We start from the raw sequence: 22,933 nt of genomic DNA on the forward strand, positions 1-22,933 counted from the left end.
TTAAAAATAAAATCTTTAAAAATAAAAACAATTTACAGTCATTGGCACAGGGATGATCATTTTTATTTATTTATTTTTAAAGATTTTATTTATTTATTCATGATAGTCACAGAGAGAGAGAGAGGGGCAGAGACACAGGCAGAGAGAGAAGCAGGCTCCATGCACCGGGAGCCCGACGTGGGATTCGATCCCGGGTCTCCAGGATCGCGCCCTGGGCCAAAGGCAGGCGCCAAACCGCTGCGCCACCCAGGGATCCCTATTTTTATTTTTTTAAATAAATTTTAGGGGCGCCTGGGTAGCTCAGTCAGTTAAGCTTCTGACTTTTGGTTTCAGCTCAGGTCATGATCTTGGGCCCAAGTTAGGCTCTGCTCTCAGTGGGGAATTTGCTTAAGATTCTCTCTGTCTCTCTCTCTCTGCCCCTTACCCTGGCTCCCACTCTCTCTAAAAAATAAAAAAATAGGTACCTACATACATACATAAATTATATTTGGAAAATAATCAAATATATGTAAGAATTGAAAGAATAATATAGGGCAGCCCTGGTGGTTTAGTCCTGCCTGCAGCCTGGGGTGTGATCCTGGAAACCTGGGATCGAGTCCCACGTCAGGCTCCCTGCATGGAGCCTACTTCTCCCTCTGCCTGTGTCTCTACCTCTCTCTCTGTGTCTCTCATGAATAAATAAATAAAATCTTTAAAAGAAAGAAAGAATAATATAATGATCAACCAAATACTCAGATTTAATAACTAACATTTACCATATTTGCTTTACCTACACATAGGCATGTGATTGTGTACTTTTTTTTTTTTTTTTGCTAAACCTTTTTTTTTTTAAGATTTTATTTATTTATTCATGAGAGACACAGAGAGAGGCAGAGACATAGGCAGAGGGAGAAGCAGGCTCCATGAAGAGATGCCCGACGTGGAACTTGATCCTGGGACTCCAGAATCATGCCCTGGGCCAAAGGCAGGCACTAAACAGCTGAGCCACCCAAGGATCCCCTTGCTAAACCTTTTGAAAATAAGTGTTAGACATCATGACAGTTCAGCTCTACATACCTCAGCATGGGTGCCCTAAAAAGGATGTTTCCTTTATAACCAAATCATTATCACACACAGGAAAATGAGTAATAGTTCCCTAATATCACATTTCTACTCTATAACCAGATATTCTTTTTTTACAAGATTTTATTTATTTATGTATTTATTTGAGAGAGAGAGGGAGAGATATGGTGAGGGGAGGAGCAGAGAGAGAGAATCTCAAGCAGACTCCAGGCTGAGCTCATAGCCATACGGAGGGGGGGCTCCATCCCATGACCCGGAGATCATAACCTGAGCTGAAACCAAGAGTTAGTTGCTTAACCAACTGAGCCACCCAGGCACCCTCATAATCAGATGCTCTTAATTACCCATTTTATAGCTTTTTTTTTTTTTTTTTTTCATTTTATAGCTTTTTTTAAACCAGAATCCAGGGGGCTGGGATGTGAGGCCACATCCTGGAACTGCCTAACCCTGGAACCTGGGTCAAACCTCTACTCTGCTGAATCAGTGAGTTCAGCCTCCAAAGCTCAGGCCTGGAGTGCAAAGAGGCTAGTCCTCCTCTCCGCAGGACTAGCCTCTTCCAGGCCACATCATGCCAACTGTCAACATGGGTAACCTAGCCACCTGCCCCCATCATCTCCGAATCCTGTATTCTGTTCACTATCCTGAAGTTTTTCTGCTTCTCTCTTTTTTTTTTTTTTTTTTTTCTGCTTCTCTTAAGCTGACTCTGTCTCCAGAACCTGTTCTGCCCTTGAGCCTGTGTCAATAGCTCCAGATTTTGCTGTTCATGACACATCCTGTCCCATGGCCAGGCCTTCTCTTGACATAGACTGTGAAGGAAATGATAGTCATAAAGCAAATAACAGCATCTGCTTCTATGAGCCCTACCACTCTGCACCAAATTTAGTATGTATCCCCTTTCATTTGATCCTCAAGACATCTAATTATTGTACCCATTTCATAGATGAGAACACCAAGGCTCAGAGAGATAAAGTCACTTGTCTGTGGCCACACAGCCAGGAAGTTTCAGAGCTGGACTCAATTCTAAAAATGTTGAGCTCTCACAGTCCTTGTCCTTTACAAATTCTGAAAAAATTAAATAAAATAATGGACTTAATAGTGTTTGTACCAGTATAACACATTTTTATTAAAATAACTTTTAAGGGTGCCTGGGTGGCTTAGTTGGTTAAGCATCTGCCTTCAGCTCAGGTCATGATTCTGGGGTCCTGGGATTGAGCCCCACATCGGGCTCCCTGCTCAGCGGGGAGCCACTTCTCCCTCTTCCTCTCCCTCTCCTGCTCTCCCTGCTTGTGCTTTCCCTCTCTCTCTCTCTCTCTCTCACTCTTTCTCTCTCTGTGTCAAAGGAAGGAAGAAGGTAAAAGGAAGGAAGGAAAGAGGAAGGAAGGAAAAGAAATCTTAAAAAAAACAAACTTCTTTTTAAAAGTTTTTTAAAATTGCATGTTTCCTGACCTCCATCTGCCAGAGCAGGCTGCCATTCCCTATCAAGTCTCCTTCAAGAATTCCTTAGAATCTCTGAAGGTGTCTTTCCTGTGTTCCAAAACAGGTCCTGTTGGCTGCCATGTGACCTTACCATTGCTAACCCTAATTGAGTAGTTACTTACAGTGTGCCTGGCATCTGGCCTAGCATTCTATGCACATGATTTCATATACATGTCCACACACCCCTAATGTATGTACATAAAATATAAACATATATATGTATATGTATGTAAAATATTGTTTCTATTTCACAAATGAGGCATAGCGAAGTAAGGGTGGTAGCTATTGGTAGCATCAAGACCTCAGGGTTAGCAAAGCAAGCTGTAGTATCCATCCCTGCAGTAGTGATCCTGGCATCTCTCCCAACTTGAATTCTCAGGGTGATGTGGGGTGTTGTTCCTAATTATATACAGTTCCCAAGCCTGATGCTCTGGCTCTCATGGACATTCTATGAGCCACCCAACATCCTTTATTGAATTTCTTTCCTACTCAAACTGAAGGGACTTGGTTTGTTTTATTTGTAACTAAGCTTTCTTTAAAAAAAAAAAAAAAAAAAGATTTTTTTTATTTGAGAGACAGAGGGAGCACAAGGAGGGGGAGGGACAGACGGAGAGAGAGAAGCAGACTCCCTGTTGAGCAGGGAGCCAAACATGGGGGTCCATCCCTCAACCCTGGGATCATTACCTGAGCTGAAGGGAGACCCTTAACTGACTGAGCCACACATGTGCGCCAAAACTAAGCTTTCTGATTGATATGTTCCATAGCAACTCTATGCCTGTTATTTGTATTTAAAGTATTTTTGAGTTATTTAATTAATGTTTTAATTAATTTAAAAAAAAAAATGTTTTAATTAATTTATTTAATTAATCAAATTAATTAATGTGCTTCTGAATCCATCATCCCAAAATAAAATGCAGAACCTCACACTGACCTGTATCTAATCATTTGCCCTCCTCCCCACTCAACCCTTTCCTTGACCACAGTGACCATCCTCTTGAACACTGTGTTCATCATTTTCTCTCCTTTCCATTTATTTTTTAAAAGATTTTATTTATTTATTTATTCATGAGAGACACACACACACACACAGAGAAAGAGAGAGGCAGAGACACAGGCAGAGGGAGAAGCAGGCTCCATGCAGGGAGCCCCATGTGGGACTCGATTCCCGGTCTCCAGGATCATGCCCTGGGCCGAAGGCAGGCGTTAAACCACTGAGCCCCCCGGGCTGCCCTCCTTTTTATTTAAAAAAAAAAAATTTCTGTCCAAAAGACCCAGGTGGCCTGACTATCCCTGATGGCGGCAGGATTGTGATGCAGCTTGGTATTATATTTGTGACATGAGCTGCCTTCTTACTCTCTTAGGCAGCAGCCATGAGTTCTTGACAGCTCCTTCCATATCCATTGTGTCAGGCAATGTTTGGAAGGCTCAAGGTTCAGAGGCCCAGCCTCTGTCTGTCTCCAACCTAGGCCAGGCAGAGTGGAGTGTGGAGTCACCAAGTGGGCTGGCCACCCTGATGGATGGCCTTGTGTTGGTTCCCAGCTGAACTCATCATCACCCTACCTTAGTGGTTTGTTCTTCTTTGCATATACTCTGTGATGTGACTTACTCATATTTTCTTTAAATCAACTCCCCTTTTGAAAAAAAATTTTAGGGGCACCTGGGTGTCTCAGTTGGCTGGGGTCATGACCTCGGTGTCCTGGGGTCGAACCCACCTCAGGCTCAGTGGTCAGCAGGGAGTCTGCTTCAGGTTCTATCCCTCTCCCCTTTCCTATAATCTTTCTTTTTCTTAAATACATGGATAAATCTTAAAAAAAAAAAAAGAGAGAAACTATTCTTAACAAAAAACCAATTTCAGTTTTTTTTCAAAGAGCTAATATAAGCATCTAAGACATTATTCAAAGGGTGTGAAAAGATGTAGAAGGAAAATGTTTTTGTCCTACTATTATCTCTCAGCCACCCAATTCCTCTGAGAGACATCCACTTTATAAATTTCCTTTGTGTCTTCCAGAAACATTCTATGCATATATAAACAAATGGATAGTCTATTTATTTTTATTTTTTACCAACTACTTAGATTTTTTTTTAAGATTTTATTTATTTATCTATGAGAGACACAGAGAGAGAGAGAGAGAGAGAGAGAGAGAGAGGCAGGGACACAGGCAGAGGGAGAAGCAGGCTCCATGCAGGGAGGTCGATGTGGGACTCGATTCTGGGAGTCTGGGATCAGGCCCTGGGATGCAGGGGGCAATAAACTGCTGCGCCATCGGGGCTGCCCTACTTAGACTTTTATATGGATCTTTTTTGCTATTTTTTAAAGTTGCATAGTTTTCCAGTTCCATGCTTTATCTCATCCCCTGCTGATGAACATTGACCTTATTTCCAGTTTTTTCCTATTACAACCTATTACAACAATGTTATGATAAATAACCAGATTCATCTGCTATTTTGTTCTTTGCATATTTATCTGTAAATTCCTAGAGATGGAACTGCTGGAACAACTGGCATATGTGTTTTTTTTTTCTATATGTGGTTTTGTTTTGTTTTGTTTTGTTTTGCTTTGCTTTGTTTTGTTTTGTCTTAGGGAGAGATTGAGAGAGCTAGTGCATGTGTGTGCACATGAAAAAGATAGGAGGGGCAGAGAGAGAATCTTAAGCAGGCTCCACACCCAGGGTGGAGCCCTATGTGATCAGAGCTTTGAGGTCTCACTCTGAGATCATGATCTGAGCCGAAATCAAGAGTTGAAAACTTAATGGACTGAGGCATATGTGTGGTGTTTTTTGTTTGTTTGTTTTGTTTTGTGTGTTTTTTAGAGACTGTGAGTGGCAGGGGAAGAGGTAGAGGAAGAAAGAAGAAGAATCCCAAGAAGTTTGTTTGTTTTGTTTTGTTTTGTGTGTTTTTTAGAGAGTGTGAGTGGCAGGGGAAGAGGTAGAGGAAGAAAGAGGAAGAAGAATCCCAAGAAGGCCCTACACCTGCTCAGAGCCTGATGCAGAGCTCGATCTTACAACTGGAGATTATGACCCAAGCCAAATCAAGAGTTGGTTGGTTGCCTGACCAATTGAGCCACCCAGGCACCCTCACATATGTGTTTTTTATTTTTATTTTTTATTTATTTATTTATTTATTTATTTTGAAATGCCACCAGAACATGAATCTCTTTTATCCCACATTTCGTCCTTCTCCCCAAGGCATTTCTGGATGAGAGGATTCCCTAATACTGCCACATCTCAATATGGTTCCTTGTATTTTTTTTTTTTTCATTTACTTATGATAGTCACAGAGAGAGAGAGAGAGAGAGAGAGAGGCAGAGACACAGGCAGAGGGAGAAGCAGGCTCCATGCACCGAGAGCCCGATGTGGGATTCGATCCCGGGTCTCCAGGATCGCGCCCTGGGCCAAAAGCAGGCGCCAAACCGCTGCGCCACCCAGGGATCCCTTTAGAACTTTATAGAGGTATAATTAACATAGTATATAATTCAACCATTTTATTTTATTTTTTAAAGATTTCTATTTATTTATTCATGGGAGATACAGAGAAAGACAGAGAGGCAGAGACACAGGCAGAGGGACAAGTAGGTTCCATGCAGGAATCCTGATGCGGGACTTGATCCCAGGACCCTGGGATCACGACCTGAGTCAAAGGCAGATGCTCAACCGCTGAGCCACCCAGGCATTCCAATTCACCCATTTTAAAGGTACAATTCAATTATTTGTAGCAAATTTTTTGAGCTGTGCAACCATCAGTAAGATACCTCCTGGTCATTTACAATTACTTTCCATTCCCATTCCCCACTGCAACCACTCATCTCTACTTTCTGTCTCTACAGATTTGTCTTTTTTGGACATTTCATATACTGAACATGGAATTATATGATATGTGATCTCTTGTGTCTGGCTTTTTTTATTTCGCTTACTGTTTCATGACATAATGTGTATCAAGAACTTATTCTTTTTTATTACTGAATAGTATTCCATATGAATATAATACTTTTTTAATTCATTCACCAATTAATGGATATTTGAGTTATTTTTATTTTCACTTTTTAGCTATTATGAATAATGTTGCTGTGAACATTTACATGCAAGTCATTGGTAGACATATATTTTTCATTTTTCTTGGGTAGATAACTGGAAGTGGAATTATTAGATCGTGTGATAAATTTACATTCAACTTTTTAAGAAACCAAGAAACGATTTTCCAAGATGTCTGTATCATTTTATATTCCTACCAGCAATGTATGATACTTCCTGTTTCTCCACATTCTTGCCAAAGTTTGTTATTGTCTATTTTTTTATTATTCTTATAACCATTCTAGTGGGTGTAAAATGGCTTGTCATTGTGGTTTTAATTTGCATTTCACTAATGACTAATGATGTTGGGAATCTGTTTATGTGCTTCCTGATCATTCCTGTATGGTGAAATGGTAAAACGGTAAAAATACCACTTTGGTGAAGTGGTAAAAATACTCATTTTAAAAACAGGGTTGGGCAGCCCAGGTGGCTCAGTGGTTTAGCACCTGCCTTCGGCCAGGGGTGTGATCCTGGAGACCTGGGATCGAGTCCCACATCAGGCTTTCTGCATGGAGCCTGCTTCTCTCTCTACCTGTGTCTCTGCCCCTCTCTCTGTATCTCTCATGAGTAAATAAATAAAATCTTAAAAATAAATAAATAAATAAAAACAGGGTTGTGTTCATATTATTGAGTTTTGAAAGTTCTTTGTATATTCTGGATACAAATTCTTTATCATATATATGTTCTGTGCAAATATTTTTTCCCCAGCCTGTGGCTTATCTTTTATTTTATTTCTTTTCTTTTCTTTTTTTAAGACAGTATTCATCCATTTTCATTTTTTAAAATTTTTTTTAAGTAGGCTCCACACCCAACATGGGGCTTGAACTCATGACCATGAAAACAAGAGTCACATACTCTACCAACTGATACAACCAGGCACTGCTATCATTCATTTTCTTAATGGTGTCTTAAAAAAAAAAAATGAAAGCAAAAGTTACAAAACATAAAATCAACCATTTAATATTGAACAATTCTGGTGCTTGGCTGGTTCAGTCAGAAGAACATGCAACTCTTGATCTTGGGGTCATGAGTCCAAGCCCCATGTTGGGTATAGAGAATACATACATATGTACATAAATCTTAAAAAATAAAATTGGACAGTTATTAATATTGCCTTTGAAACAAAAGTTTTTAATTTTGATGGTCTGATTTATCAAAAAAAATTTTTAAAGATTTTATTTATTCATGAGAGACATAGAAAGAGAGGCAGAGACACAGGCAGAGGGAGAAGCAGGCTCCATGCAGGGAGCCCAATGTGGGACTCGATCCCAGGTCTCCAGGATCATGCCCTGGGCCAAAGGCAAACACTAAACCCCTGAGCCACCCCGGGATCCCTAATTTATCAAAATTTTTTATAGATAATGCTTGTTGTGTTATATTTAAGAAGGTAAACTTTTCTTAACTCAAGGCCTCGAAGATTTTTCTTCAGCATCTTCAAAAAGTTTTATAGTTTGACTCTTCTCTTAGGTTTCTGATCCATTTCGAGTTATTTTTTGTGTATGGTATAAAATAGGGTATAAGTCCATCTTTTTACATATGAATTTCCTGACATAAGTGTTTTTAATTTTAGTAGATATGGTCCAGTTGTCTTCCCACCACACAACTGGCATCACACCAATCAGCAGGGAGCATGGCTGTTTTCTCACACCCTTCCTAACACAACTGAGATATCAAACTTTTTGTTCTTGGCCAATCTAATAATGAAAATGTAGCATCTCAGAGCTTTACTTTGCTAAATTACTACTTTATTTATTTTTTTCAAATTCCTACTTTAGCCACAACCTAACCACTACCATGAAATATATTAGCTCTGTGTATTAGCTTCCTATTGTTTCAGCATACATTACCAAGAAACTCAGGTGATGGGACATTTAACCTTGCAGGACCTGCCCCTCCTTCCCTCCAACATAGAAGGTCCTCAAGGACTGAAGATGCAGTCACACTCCCTGCATATCTAATTGCACCCTTTGCCACCCCAGAAGTTTAGACAAATGGAGGCTGAGTTCTGAGATTCCCAGGATTGTTTCTGGTCTGACATCTTCCCAGCTTGCATAAGGTGACCTGGATGCTTGTTGTCTGACTCTATCTTTGCAGGCATGACTTTAATTTTTTTTTAAGAGATAGAAACTCTTATCTAGGACAGACATTTCCAGTACTATAGGCAAGAAATGATTCTGATCTGCAATCTATACAGATAGGGCAATGGGGCTTTACAAGGAAAAGGACAACTAGGTTTCAGAGAAAAAAAAAAAAAAAAAAGAGGGAACTGGGAACAATGAGCAGGAGTAGAAGCTCTGACTTTTATCCAAGGGAGTTCTTCAGTCCTAGGATTGCTCACTCAAATTTCAGTCCTCCCAAAATCTGCAGGAGGAGGCTCTCAGAACTCCTTATGGCTATTTATTTTTTATGACTTTTTTTTTCTACTTCTATATTCAGTACAGAAAATCTGAAGGGTACAGAGAGGCACAAAGTCTCTTCTTTTGCATTGAATCAAGAAGAGATAGTTGTGAAGTAGGTGGTAGAGACAGTCCTAGGCTTAAATATCAGGTCTGTTTCTTGTATTCTCTGTGAATTTTGACAAGTCACCCAACCTTCTTCCTCGAGAAAGTTGGTAATCACAATGTCTCTTCCCTCATTGGGGATACATATAGGCACATCTAGTTCAGGGCATAGAGTGGGCGCTCAAGTGTCTCTGTCTCCTCCTTTCACAATTTACAAGAAAATTTCATTCGAGCATTTTCTGAGCATCGTATAAGGTGTTACTACATGCCAGAGGAAATATAAGGACAGGTAAGACTATGTCTTTGCTCCTGAAGAACTTATGATTTGGGGAAGGAGAGAGTAAATGGTCTAGTCTGCTGCCTTTTGATAAAATAGACATGCAATTCCAATTTTCAGATGTCAGCAGAGGCCCACAAAGGCCAAGAAATACAGCAAGTAAGTAGTAGGGGGGGGATTGGAACACAATTAAGAATATTGGGACAGAAGCAATGAGAGAGGAATTTTGGAAATAAAATCATGCAAGTTTGTAATTTAAAAGAGAGGAACAGGGTGCCTGCCTGGCTGGCTCAGTCAGTAGAGCATGTGACTCTTATCTTAGGGTTGTGAGTTCAAGCCCCACATTGGGTGTAGAGCCTATTTAAAAAAAGAGAGAGAGAGAGAAACAAGTGGGAGATGGAGATGTCCGTGAATGAATCGAGGGTTACAAATCCAGCCCTGAAGGTGGACTACATTTGTTTGTGCAAGATTTCTCCCTCTCCTCCCAACATTTTATTATGAACGATTTTTTTTTATTTTTTTTTTATGAACGATTTTTAAACATATAGAAGAGTTGAAAGAATTGTACAGTGAACATCCATCTATCCACCACCTCGATTCTACAGTTGCTACCCATTTGCTGTATTTGCTTTGTCGTGTAATTTATTCATTTATCTAGCTCTCCATCTGTCCATCTTATTCTTTGATGCAATTCAAAGAAGCTGCAGAGTTCACTCTTCCTCTAGTCCCCTCAGCACTCTTATCATTAGAGCTCAAAATATTTTTTGTTTTGTTTTTAGGTTAAATTTACATACAGTGATATGCGTAGATCTCAAGTATACCATCTGCTCAGTTTTGACAAATGCATGCAACTGTGTAATCAACACCCCTCACAAGGTACTGAGAGAACATTTTCAATAGCAGGAAATTCCTTCCTGCCAGAGGCAACCACTATTGTGATTTTTCCCCCATTGATTAGGTTTTACCTGTTCCAGAACATTATACAAATAGAATTATAGAGTGTATACTCTTTTGTATAAGGCTTCTTTCTTTTAGCATGATTTTTGTGTGTGTGTTAGTAATTTTGTTTTTGCCTAGTAGCATTTCACTGTATGAGTGAGTTAATCCATTCTCCTGTGGATGGAACACAGAAGTTTTATTTTTTTTTAAATTTTTATTTATTTATGATAGTCACACGGAGAGAGAGAGAGAGAGAGGCAGAGACACAGGCAGAGGGAGAAGCAGGCTCCATGCACCGGGAGCCCGACGTGGGATTCGATCCCAAGTCTCCAGGATCGCACCCTGGGCCAAAGGCAGGCGCCAAACTGCTGCGCCACCCAGGGATCCCGGAACACAGAAGTTTTAAACACTTTGAATTGGTTGCCAGTGTTGCAGGCCTGACTGCAAATCTTGGCTCTGCTACTTGCTAGATACATGACCATGTGTTGGTTACTTTGTTTCTTTGAGAGTCAGTTTTCCTGCTCCCTCCCCCATATGCATAATAGGAAAAATTATAGTTATTGCCTATTGAATGCTTGCCATGTGCCTGCTTGGCACTGTTCCAAGTGTTTTACATACTCATTTAATCCTCATTATGACTCACAAGATTAGGGTATATTACAATTTCTACTTTATAGATTTGGAAACTGAGCACCTCAACTAGGTGACTGAAAGAATTCAATGAGATAGTGCATGTAAAACACTTGGAACTCTATTTTGTAACTATAATGTATAAAGTAAATATTAACTGGTATTTTTCGTTTTACCTTAGAGGAATTTACTGTTAATGGAGAAAGTGTATAAAACCCAGGAATAGGATTGCCAGGTAAAATGCAGATGTCCAGTTAAATTTGAATTTTAGATACACAATGAAAATAATTTTAGCATAACTATGTTACATTAATATTTGTCACATATTAATGCTAAAAATGTTATTCATTGTGTATCTGAAATTCAAATTTAATCGAGCATCCTATATTTTTCTTTTCCTTTTTAATTATTTTAATAAATTATTTATTTATTTATTCATGAGATACACAGAGAGAGAGGCAGAGGCATAGGCAGAGGGAGAAGCAGGCTCCCTGCGGGGAGCCCAATTTGGGACTTAATCCCAGGACCCTGGGATCATGCCCTGAGCCAAAGGCAGATGGTCAGGCGCCCCAGGAAACAATCTTTAAAGAGGGAAAATGAGAGAGCCATGAGGTCTTAAGTGGGTCCAGATCTTTGGATACAGATCTCAGGCTCCTAGAAGCTCCGTCCAGGGTCTGCTCTTCATCAACGCATAGCTCTGCCACTTTTCAAGTCTTCCTCTGTCTCTGGCAGCTGAATGAGGAGTGGCTTCGGGGAAGAGGACATCAGGATGACTAAGTGTTCTATAGGGAAAGCCAGTAAGCGACAGGCGGCATGTGGGCTGCTGGGGTTTCTTTTCCCACTCCTTTCAGCTCTGCATCCCTGCTTCCTTCCCTCCTTCTCTCCTCAGAGGCTTGGAAAGCTCCTTCCCTTGCTGGTAGGGGCCTCCTCCAGCCCTGCTCTAGCAGGGCTGGGTCCTGTCCCAGGCTGACCTGAGTGTCCAAGGCAGAAGGAGGGTATATGTGTTTCAAGACTTTATTAATCACAGGGTCTGCATTCTGACCAGGTCTAGACTGACTTCTGGATTAGGAAACTGGGAGCCAGATTTAGCTTCTCCTTGGAGAACCACCAACTATACCTACCATAGATTTCCCAGAATCTTCACAACATCCTATGAGATAAAGTCTATTATTTCCATTTAGAGATTTGGACACTGAGGTTAAGGGACTTGCCCAAGACCCCTAAAGTAAATTGTTGATAGAACTAGAACCTTGATCCATATGCCTCTGAAGAAACCTAAATTATTAACTCCTGACAGGTACTGTCTTCCAGATCAGAGCTAAACTGTCCTATTGGCATCAGCAAGTTAGGAGAGTGGTTCTCATAATCGGGCTCCCGGTGCATGGAGCCTGCTTCTCCCTCTGCCTGTGTCTCTGCCTCTCTCTGTGTGACTATCATAAATTTAAAAAAAAAAAAAAAAAAAAAAAAGGCAGGGCTTAATCGCTGAGCCATCCAGGCATCCTCCATATTTGTTTTTTGTTTGTATTTTTTATTTTTTTAAAATTTTATTTATTTATTTATTTGTTTAAGATTTATTTATTCATTCATTCAGAGAGAGCGAAGAGAGAAGCAGAGACACAGGCAGAGGGAGAAGCAGGCTCCATGCAGGGAGCCCGACATGGGACTCATCCGGGGTCTCCAGGATCACACCCTGGGCTGAAAGCGGTGCTAAACCGCTGAGCCATCCGGGCTGCCCCTTTTTTATTTTATTTATTATTATTATTTTTTTATTTATGATAGTCACAGAGAGAGAGAGAGAGAGAGAGAGAGAGAGGCAGAGACACAAGCAGGCTCCATGCACCGGGAGCCCGATGTGGGATTTGACCCCGGGTCTCCAGGATCGCGCCCTGGGCCAAAGGCAGGTGCTAAACCACTGCGCCACCCAGGGATCCTCTGGGCTGCCCTTTTTTAAAGATTCTATATATTTATTTGTCACAGAGAGAGCACAAGCAGGGGGAGTGGCAGGCAGAGGGCGAGGCAGAAGCTTATGGGGCTTGATCCCAGAACCCTGGGATCAGGACCTGGGCCAAAGACAGACTCTTAACCAACTGAGCCATCCAGGTGCCCCTAAAGCATATTTGTTTTAAGTAAACTTTTATTGACATATAAATGTGAAAAATATACAAATCATAAGTATACAGCTCAATGAATTTTCACAAAGTGAGGATACTTGTGTAGCAGTACCCAGATCAAGACACAGAGCACTATTACCAGTCTGACGAAGCAAGCCCCTTTGTGCTCCTTCCTGGTACCACTTCTCCTCAAAGGATAATCACTATCTTAACTTCAAACACCATAGACTAGTTTTGCCTAACATTATATAGTTTTAAAAAATTATGGATGAAAACATGGAGCACTGGGTGGCTCAGTCAGTTAAGTGACCAACTCTTGTTTTAGCTCAGGTCATCATCCCAGTGAGTGATCTTGAACCAGGCATCTAATTTCCTTGAGACTCATTTCCTCTTTTTTTTTTTTTTAATATTTTATTTATTTATTCATGAGAGACACACACACAGAGGCAAAGACACAGGCAGAGGGAGAAGTAGGCTCCATGCAGGAAGCCCGACTTGGGACTTGATCCCGGGTCTCCAAGATCACGCCTTGAGCCAAAGGCAGGTGCTAAACCGTTGAGCCACCGAGGTGTCCTGAGACTCATTTCCTTCTCCATATAATGATCATAGAAATACCTCATGCATTAAAGGGACACTACAGTTCTCAAACTTGTCTGGTGTCAAGAATCACCTGGGGCACTAGTTAAAAATCCCCATTCCCCAGAGCATACATTCTTAATAGGACAAAAATTGGTTGTGGATAGGAAAGTTTTTTTCTGGGATGCCTAGGTGGTTCAGTAGTTGAGCGTCTGCCTTTGGCCCAGGGCATGGTCCTGGAGTCCTGGGATCGAGTCTTGCATCAGGCTTCCTGCATGGAGCCTGCTTCTCCCTCTGCCTGTGTCTCTGCCTCTCCCTGTGTGTCTCTCATTAATAAATAAAATCTTAAAAAAAAAAAAGGAAACAAATTTTTCCTTGGTTATGTAAAAGTGCTCGTGCGCAAACCCATATATATGATACATTAATAGATGTACAGTGTATTTGTGATATTAAAATTTCATGGGGGAATAACTAGGGAAAATGTCTAAAAATGTTCCTTAGATGATAATTTTTAAAAAGGTTGAAAAACACTGCCCTACAGCAGTGATTCTCCAAGTGTGGTCTGTGGTTAATGCAAATTCTCAGGCCCCACCCCAGACCTACTGAATCAGAAATTCTAGGGGTGGGGTCCAGCAATCTATGGTTTAATGAATCCTTTTTTTTTTTTTTAAGATTTTATTTATTTATTCATGAGAGACAGAGAGACAGAGGCAGAGACACAGGCAGAGGGAGAAGCAGGCCTCACGCAGGGAGCCCAACATGGGACTGGATCCCAGGTCTCCAGGATCAGGCCCTGGGTTGAAGGCGGCCCTAAACTGCTGAGCTGCTGAGCCACCCAGACTGCCCAGTTTAATGAATCCTTCAGGAGATTTTTTCTCTCTCTTTTTTAAAGATTATATTTATTTATTCATGAGAGACACACAGAGAGATGCAGAGACATAGCAGAGAGACAAACAGGATCCCTGTGGGGAGCCTAATGTGGAATTCCATCCCAAGACCCTGGGATCACAGCCTGAGCGAAAGGTAGATGCGCAACCACTAAGCCACTCAGGTGCTCTTCTTTAGGAGATTCTGATGGGCACTAAAGTTTGAGAACCACTGCCTTGGAGATTCTGAATGGGTTAGGATCCAGAAGTCTGCATCATTAATAAGCTCTCTTAAGTCATATTGCAGGAATGCAATATGAGAATTGAGAATTGAGATTTGAACATACTTTGAAAAATGCAAGTGACTTTCCAGATGGTAAAATATGTTCATAAGGAGGAAACAGGCTAAACAATAATAGCTAAGGTCATTAATTAGGAAGCACTTATCTGGGCCTCTGAATTTACTTGCACAGCCTATTAATTCTCACAAACAACCCATAAAGAAGAGGATGGACTCTGAAGTCAAACTGCCTGGGTTCCTATCCAGCTTGTGACTTGGTTTACCCATCTGTAAAGTGAGGATAATGGAGGTAGTTTCCTTATAGATTTGTTGTGAGGATTAAAGAAGCTTATTGATCAGCTCTTCCAATACCTGCCAGGTTGGCACCACTTACATGTAGGCTATTCTCATCATCCTTAAGCGTACTTTGTTAAAAGGTGGATTTGAACCCCATCAATTTAACTCCCCAGCGTTACTTTCTTAAGGACTAAACTATAGGGATCCCTGGGTGGCGCAGCGGTTTGGCGCCTGCCTTTGGCCCAGGGCGCGATCCTGGAGACCCGGGATCAAATCCCACGTCAGGCTCCCGGTGCATGGAGCCTGCTTCTCCCTCTGCCTGTGTCTCTGCCTCTCTCTCTCTCTCACTGTGTGCCTATCATGAATAAATAAATAAATAAAAAAAAAAAAAAAAAAAAAAGGACTAAACTATAATCCAGTGTTTCTGAAAGTGTGATTCCCCCACCAGAAGCACAGCCGAGTTAGAAATGCAAATTACTAGATCTCATCCCAGATCTGCTGAAACGGAAACTCTGGGGGTGGGGCTCTCCTAAATGTCAACAAGCCCTTCAGGTGTTTCTGATGCACAATAGCTTTTGGGAACCACAGCTACAGTCTTTAGAGGTTCTGGGGAAGTGGGCATACTTTAAAAAAAAAAAAAAAAAAAAAGCCTAGAGTGGCTGCGAGCAATCCCATAGTCCCTCCTACTAAGGGCGAGTAAACTCCGGTGTAGCTGCGCTGCCCAGCTCCGGCCAATTCTCCCGGTCAGCGCGCAAGGCTTTCTGGGGCTTGTAGTCCACATCCCTGCCGAGCAGGAGGCGCTTGCGCGTTGGCCGCCAACTCGCTCTAGTCGCTGTGGTCTGGGCTCGGGACCGGCTGCCATCTTAGTCGAGGGACTGAAGAGTCGCCGCCGCCCCGAGTCCCGGTAAACATTCGCGGGCGGACTGGGGGCGCTTCTGGGTAGGAGGGGGAGCCCGCAAGAGAGTGTCGGAGGAGAACCAGGGGTGAAGGAGTGCGGCGCGCGGGCAGAGGACCCTAGAGCCGCGACTGCTCTCTCCTCCCTCACAGCCGGTGCCCGTGGGGGGCGCGGGGAGCTCGGGCTAGTGGCCGAGGGGTGGGTTGGCCGGAGACGCCGAGGAGCCACTTTTTGACCGAGGCGTGGGGAGCCCCTCGCCTCGCGGGCGCCAAGTTGTGAGAGGGCTGGGCCGCGTTGGGCGCCAGCTGGGGCCGGCCCCGCGCCCCTCAGCCCCGCCCGGGGGCCACTCTCCCGCGGCCCGGCCTACGCGCGGGGCCCGGCGGCAGCGGCCGGAGCGGCCGACGTGGCCCTGTGAGGGGCGGCGGCCGGGCCCACCTGCCACTCGGCTGGCCTTCCCGAGACTTTTTGGAGCCCCCAGTCGCGAGGCAGGCCCAGCGTAGCGGCTGCCTTCTCTTTCTTACACTCCCCTCCTCCCTCCATTGTCCCCCATCGTGGTGGTCCCGGCCCAGGCGCCCTTTTCCGCGCCTGCTGCCGCGGCCCCGCGGGCACCTCCCGGCGCCGAGTTTTGCAGACGTGGAGCTGTCACTGCCCTCCCTCTTGAGTGCCCTTTTCTTTGGCAGAGAAAAGAAAAAAAAGTAGTCGTGAACGTATTCTAAGGGTGAGAACGTGATGAGGACACGACTTAGTGGGGGAACTCAAGTTTTCCGACACAGTCTCGGGCCACGGCTTACAGAGAAACACAGGGTCTGTGCGCTCAAGGTGGACGTTGGGCCTAAAGTTAAAGATGTAACAAGGTGAACGTGCAAACTACCCGAAATTCACGATTCCCCAATAACAACTCAGCTTTTCTCGGTTATATGCGCATGTTAGTCTTGTTACATTTTCTGCCATAATTCTACAGCTTCAGTATACTTTTTTGGGAGTGAGGGTTGGGGAAGGAAAAGTGGGATTTTTTTGCCCTTTGGAAATTATTGAGGCACTGGAGCCAGTCACTTATCATTGCACTTAGTTGGGGGGTCTCCCGCATCTTTTCTTAATCAATTTTAGGGAAGTATGTAAAGGCAGCGGATACTAACCCTCAAAATCAGCTAAGGATTTCTCAGCTGAAATAAAGTTCTCATGGCAGCTATGCTGGAAGCCTGCACTATGTATTTATTCATAGATTTACTCGGGGTACAGTTATCAACAGAATGTAAGGTTTTTGGGTGTGAGTCCAGAAGGAATTCCTTCATGGTCAGTATATGAATCAAGTCAAAAAGGACATGAAATAAAAAATGAGTGCAGAATACGTTTTCACAGTATTCCAGAGGGAATCATTTCTGAATTCTAAAACAAAACAAAACAAAACAAAAAACAAAAAACAAAAAAAACACATCTGTTCGCCTATTGAAAGAGATAGACAAACCAGTAGTTCCTCAAATTGCACATTAGAATAGTTAGGGGAGCTTTTTAAAAGTAGAAATTCCAGGGTCTCCTTTTCTGACATCAATTTAGTAGGTCTGCTTTTGCCCTGAAGAATTTATTTTTAAAACATGCCTCAGGCAGCTCTCTTGGTTTTGGGAACCACTGAGGCAAGCAATACTGTGAATCTACTGAGAAGCTTGAGACAGAATTGGCTAGTTCTGTCTGGGGTTTGGCTGTAGAAGGTGGCAGGACCTGCTCCTGTCCTAAGTTTGGCCTTAGATGATGAGTGGGAATGTGATAAGGATGGGGTAAGGGAAGGACAGTGCTGTATGTAAATGCAGAAGATAGTGGGAGAAAAAGGGTTCAGGGAACTGGGAGTGGGGTGGGGAAGGAGAGCATTGTAGGATGTGAGGTCAGAAAGGTAAAAGGAGATAACTGAAAAGTTATAATGCTAAAAACTGGAGTTTTATGTTAGTAGATTCAGAATTTAGACAGGGAAGTGATATGAGTGACGTGTGTTGTAGAAAAATGGCTCTGGTGATGAGAGTGAAAGGGTGGAAGAGTGGCTATTGCAGAGGTCTAGGTGAGAGGTGAAAGGACTTAATGTTGGAGAGAGGCTGTGGGGATGCTCAAGGGATTAGATTTAGTTCTTTACTAGTGCAATATTGTTGCCATATTTTTGGATGAGACTTTTTGGGGCCAGACTGGGTAAAAAGGCTCTTGTTCTGTAAAAAGAACCCATTAGCAAATCTGAACAATATTACCAGGTTATATATATTAATGGTATCAAAATATATTGTTCATTAGTACTTTTGGAAAATTAGAACTAAATTGGTTGCATTTGGAGGAGAACTTGGAGATTACACTGAAATTTATGACTTTCAACACTACTGATCTAAGCCTGTTGGAAGTGTTTTTCTCTTGTACTCAGGAACTTGGTATTAGAATTTTGGAAGAGATAATCTAGTCCACAGTGGCAAATATATTTTGGTTAATCAATTCTGCTTTGAAGTAGCTGCCAAAAGCACTGTATTGAGAAGGATTTTGGTCATATGAGCTCTCTGGGAAAGTAAGTTATGATTGATAAGTGCCTGATACTTCCTGTGGACACTGTCATCTCCTAGGTGATATATATGCCAGGTATATGCCATAATTAGACTAGTCCAACCTATTAGTTTTCTGTTTGCTTATAAAAAAAAAAAATCCTAAGCAGTAAATAATTTACCTAGAACAGGTTAAGATTTAGAGCTAGAATTAGAACCAAGTTTTGTGACTCTTAGTTTATTATTCTCCAGTGTGTCAAGATGAATGTGTGCTGCTAAAAAACTTTTGGTATTAGATGAAAAGAAAAAAGGTATTTCTATCTAGCCAGTGCCTCTTGACTGCTTAGGCAAGAGTTTAACAAGGAACTTTGGCCTAGCAGTGAATTTTGTTGTATTTATTCTGGCTTAAGAAATTTGTTGTTAGTACTGATAGGAAATAGTCACCTGCTTGTGGTTTTTGTTTTTTCTCACTTCCTTATTCCTCACCTCTCTCTCAATTTTGGGTTTTGGGGATTGGTTTCCTTTATATGAATTAAGACAAAAATGTATAAATTTTTTTTCTCTATTTACAGCACCTCACCAAATTCTAGGCTCACAATAAGCTCTTAGTAAAGGCATGTTGATTTTTGTAGCCGTACATGATACTGGTTTTGAGTTAACAAATTAGCAAGGGGAGTTGCAGAATTGAATTGCAGCATTATCTGGTTGGTAGGTTGGCCCTCAGCTAAAAATATTGTGTTGGAAAGTAGCCTCACATTAGTAATTAACCAGAAGCTGTTCCTCCTTCAGTCTAGCAGTGCTCTGTCCTTGGAAAGCTGCTGCCACCTCAGTTTTTTTTCTTTTCAGAACTGACTGTACTCTGATCCTTGAAGCACTTTTTCTTTTCCTATCCTTAGGAGCCTCCCAAGTTGCAGGGACCATCCTTACAGTGACCCCAGTAGGTAGAGTGTGTTTATATTGCCATCCTAATTTTGCCACGTAGCCATCATACCCAGGTGGGCATCACCCCATACTATATATGAGTCATTTTCCCCCAACTCACCTTCTTTTTTTTTTATTTAATTTTTATTTATTTATGATAGTCACACAGAGAGAGAGACAGAGGTGGAGACATAGGCAGAGGGAGAAGCAGGCTCCATGCACCAGGAGCCCGATATGGGATTCGATCCTGGGTCTCCAGGATCGCGCCCTGGGCCAAAGGCAGGCGCTAAACCGCTGCACCACCCAGGGATCCCCCCAACTCACCTTCTTAACCTCCTTGCCCCACCAAAAGTGATCTGTCCCTGCCCTCCCACAATTATCCCATGAAACGTTTATTTTTATTTTATTATTTTTTTAGACTAGTCTCTATGTCCCATGTGGGGCTGGAACTCATGACCCCAAGATCAAGAATTCTATGCCCTATTGACTGAGCCAGCCAGGCACCCTTTTCCCATAAAATATAAAAAGATGCTGTGCTGTCAGATTCCCAAGGTCATTGCTAATCTGATGTGTTAATAGGGATAATGTGTTAATGGACCCTCCTTCCCCTCTCAGGTAACATGCATTTAACAGTGGCCTTCTGGAGACAACGCCTTAATCCAAAGAAGTGACTCGAACGGTGAGAACTTCAGGTACGGTGGCAGGCCTGTGAAAGAGATTAGGGGGTGGAAATGGTACAGAGTGTGAGCTTTGGTCATATAACTGCTGTGGGGAGGTATGGGAAAAGAGGATGTTGATGCTGCGTTGATTGAAATAGAGTTTCCACATGGATTTGAAACTGGGTCTTCTCCATAAGGATTAGCTTGTGAGCCACATTCTGCTCTTACTTTGGATCTTCTGACTTTTTTCTTGTTTTTTTGTTTTTTGTTTTTTTTTTTCCCTTGGACATACACACTTTTTTTCCACTTGTGCTGTTTTATAAACATTTATCTTTGTATACTTGTCCAGATACGTGTATTATAGTTAAAAAGTGTAAGAAGTAAAAAGAAGGCAACATGCAGTGGAGAAAGAGAATGTAGAAAGAAAACTTGACTTGATTTTTTTAAGGTTTTATTTGAGAGAGAGAAAGAAAGAGAAAGACAAAGAAGGAAAGAGAAAGAAAAAGAAGGAAAGCAGACTCCTTCCTTAGCAGGAGGCCCAATGCAGGGCTTGATCCCAGGACCCGGAGATCATGACCTGAGCTGAAGGCAGTTGCTTAGCCGATTGGGCCACCAAGGTGTCCCTGGTCTGATTTGATTTTGCTGCTGACAAACTGACTTTTGGCAAGTTATTTAATCTTGCCTGGTCTCAGTTTATTTTTTTTTTTAATTTTTATTTATTTATGATAGTCACAGAGAGAAAGAGAGAGAGGCAGAGACACAGGCAGAGGGAGAAGCAGGCTCCATGCACCAGGAGCCCGATGTGGGATTCGATCCCGGGTCTCCAGGATCGTGCCCTGGGCCAAAGGCAGGCGCCAAACCGCTGCGCCACCCAGGGATCCCCTGGTCTCAGTTTATATATCTGTAAAATAGATGTATTGATTCCTACCTGCCTTCCTGATGTTTTGTAAGGATCAAATAAAATAATACATACTAAAGCTTTAGAAAAAAATGAGGGCAGCCTGGGTCGCTCGGTGGTTTAGCGCCACCTTCAGCCCAGGGCCTGATCCTGGGGACCTGGGTTCGAGTCCCACATCGGGCTCCTTGCATGAAGCCTGCTTCTTCCTCTGCCTGTGTCTCTGCCGTGCTCTCTCTCTCTCTGTTCCTCTTATTTCTCTCATTAATAAATAAATAAATAAAATCTTAAAAAAAATGAATTCACAACTTAAGATATTATCTAGGTTTAAAAGGTGGGAGAAGTTGGCAGTAATAATGGGAAGGAAGACATGAGGACAGGACAGATTGACTTTAAAGGATCAGGAGAGATAAAGAAGACTAGTTAAGAAGAAAAAGTAAAAAAAAAAAAAGAAAGAAAAAGTAGAGCATGAAAAAAGTCAAGCAGTGGGATACCTGAGTGGCTCAGCGGTTGAGCGTCTGCTTTTGTCCCAAGACGGTATCCTGGAGTCCTGGGATCGATCCCACATCGGGCTTCCTACATGGAGCCCGCTTCTCTCTGCCTACGTCTCTTCCTCTCTCTCTCTATCTCTCATGAGTAAATAAAATCTTTAAAAACAAAAGTCAACAACAACAACAACAACAAAAAAAAGTCAAGCAGTAAGAGAATAAGGAATGAATGAAGTAGAACTAATGAATTGGTAGGTGAGAAAGCTGAATAGGATAGTGGTCCCTTTCACTAATTCTAACCTTGCAACTCTTTGTTGTCATTATCATTACCACCTTCACATAAATCGCCTATCCATACTTAGAGTCTTGTCTTCACTGTAAACATCAGTATTCATACTTCTGTGTGCCTCTTTGTGTTTGGTTTATATTTCTGTTAACTACCCTATAAATGCTTAGAGATTGACTATGATTTGCTTATTATGGTGTCCCAGGTCATTGCTATAACCAAATGTGTACTTACTCCATTCTTTTTTATAATTATGGAGAGAAGGAGAAGATGGGGAGAGCTTTGTGAGAGATAGTAGGAAAGGAAGTGACTAAAGGAAAGTAGATAAATAAGACATGGTAAGGGGGCAGCCCGAGTGGCTCAGCGGTTTAGCGCTGCCTTCAGCCCAGGGCCTGATCCTGGGGACCTGGGATCAAGTCCCACGTCAGGTTTCTTGTGTGGAGCCTGCTTCTCCTTCTGCCTGTGTCTCTGCCTCTCTCTCTGAGTCTCTCATAAATAAATAAATAAATAAATAAATAAATAAAATCTTAAAAAAAAAAAGAAAGGAAATGCATGAAAATGAAAAATACATAGAGCAAAAAAAGAAGGGGAAAGGAGATGATGTTACCTGCACCAAAGGAAAAAGGTAGCTTTCATTTCTTTAATGGTAATATACCTCACAAAAAGCTGTATGCTGGGAAAAATTCCTCATACCAACTATCTGTAAAATGTTTCTAAAAGTGTCCACTACATCCTGAACTTACAGAGTAGTTCTTTGTGGAAAGAAAACTAGGACAACATTTAGAAGACCTGGGTCCTAGCCTTGGTATTGACTCTTCTCTGTGTTTCTCATGAATAAATAAATGAAAAAAATCTTTAAAAAAAAAATAAAGGTATCAAATGTGATGATCTCTCTGTTTTCTTTCATCTCATTTTTTGATTATATTTTGTACTTCATGTGCTGGCTCACTAATTTTTCAGGGTCTTGTTGATACCACGATATAAGATTGGTCTTAAAAATATCTTAAAATTAAAAAAAATTTATTCATGAGAAACGCAGAAAGAGAGGCAGGTCTTTCTCCATCTCAGGAACCCCAGAACCATGACCTGAGCCAAAGGCAGGTGCTTAATCACTGAGCCACCCAGATTCCTTGGTCTTAGAAATATCTTATAGTAGAACTTCATAATATCAATTGCCTTATAAAATTTTTAAAAAATTTT

The 22,933-nt window shown here is 41.9% G+C and overlaps 2 protein-coding genes across 6 annotated transcripts in view; both read left to right on the plus strand.

Moving 5' to 3' along the window:
- LOC144298224 (uncharacterized) overlaps positions 1–22,933 on the plus strand; it is a 250,004-nt gene that overhangs the window by 171,575 nt on the left and 55,496 nt on the right. The gene's annotated exons all lie outside the window — the stretch shown is intronic.
- The window catches only part of ITCH (itchy E3 ubiquitin protein ligase), a 152,787-nt gene continuing 145,696 nt past the window's right edge, over positions 15,843–22,933 (plus strand). For 2 of the 5 annotated variants that reach the window (XM_077872794.1, XM_077872797.1), the window contains exons 1-2: positions 15,843–15,986; positions 20,021–20,097. The gene's annotated coding sequence lies outside the window, so the exon portion shown is untranslated. The remainder of the gene's footprint in view (positions 15,987–20,020; positions 20,098–22,933) is intronic. The other 3 variants (XM_077872795.1, XM_077872792.1, XM_077872796.1) reach the window with 3 other exon arrangements.

The sequence above is a fragment of the Canis aureus genome, chromosome 26 (assembly GCF_053574225.1).
Source record: "Canis aureus isolate CA01 chromosome 26, VMU_Caureus_v.1.0, whole genome shotgun sequence".
Taxonomy (NCBI): Eukaryota; Metazoa; Chordata; class Mammalia; order Carnivora; family Canidae; genus Canis; species Canis aureus.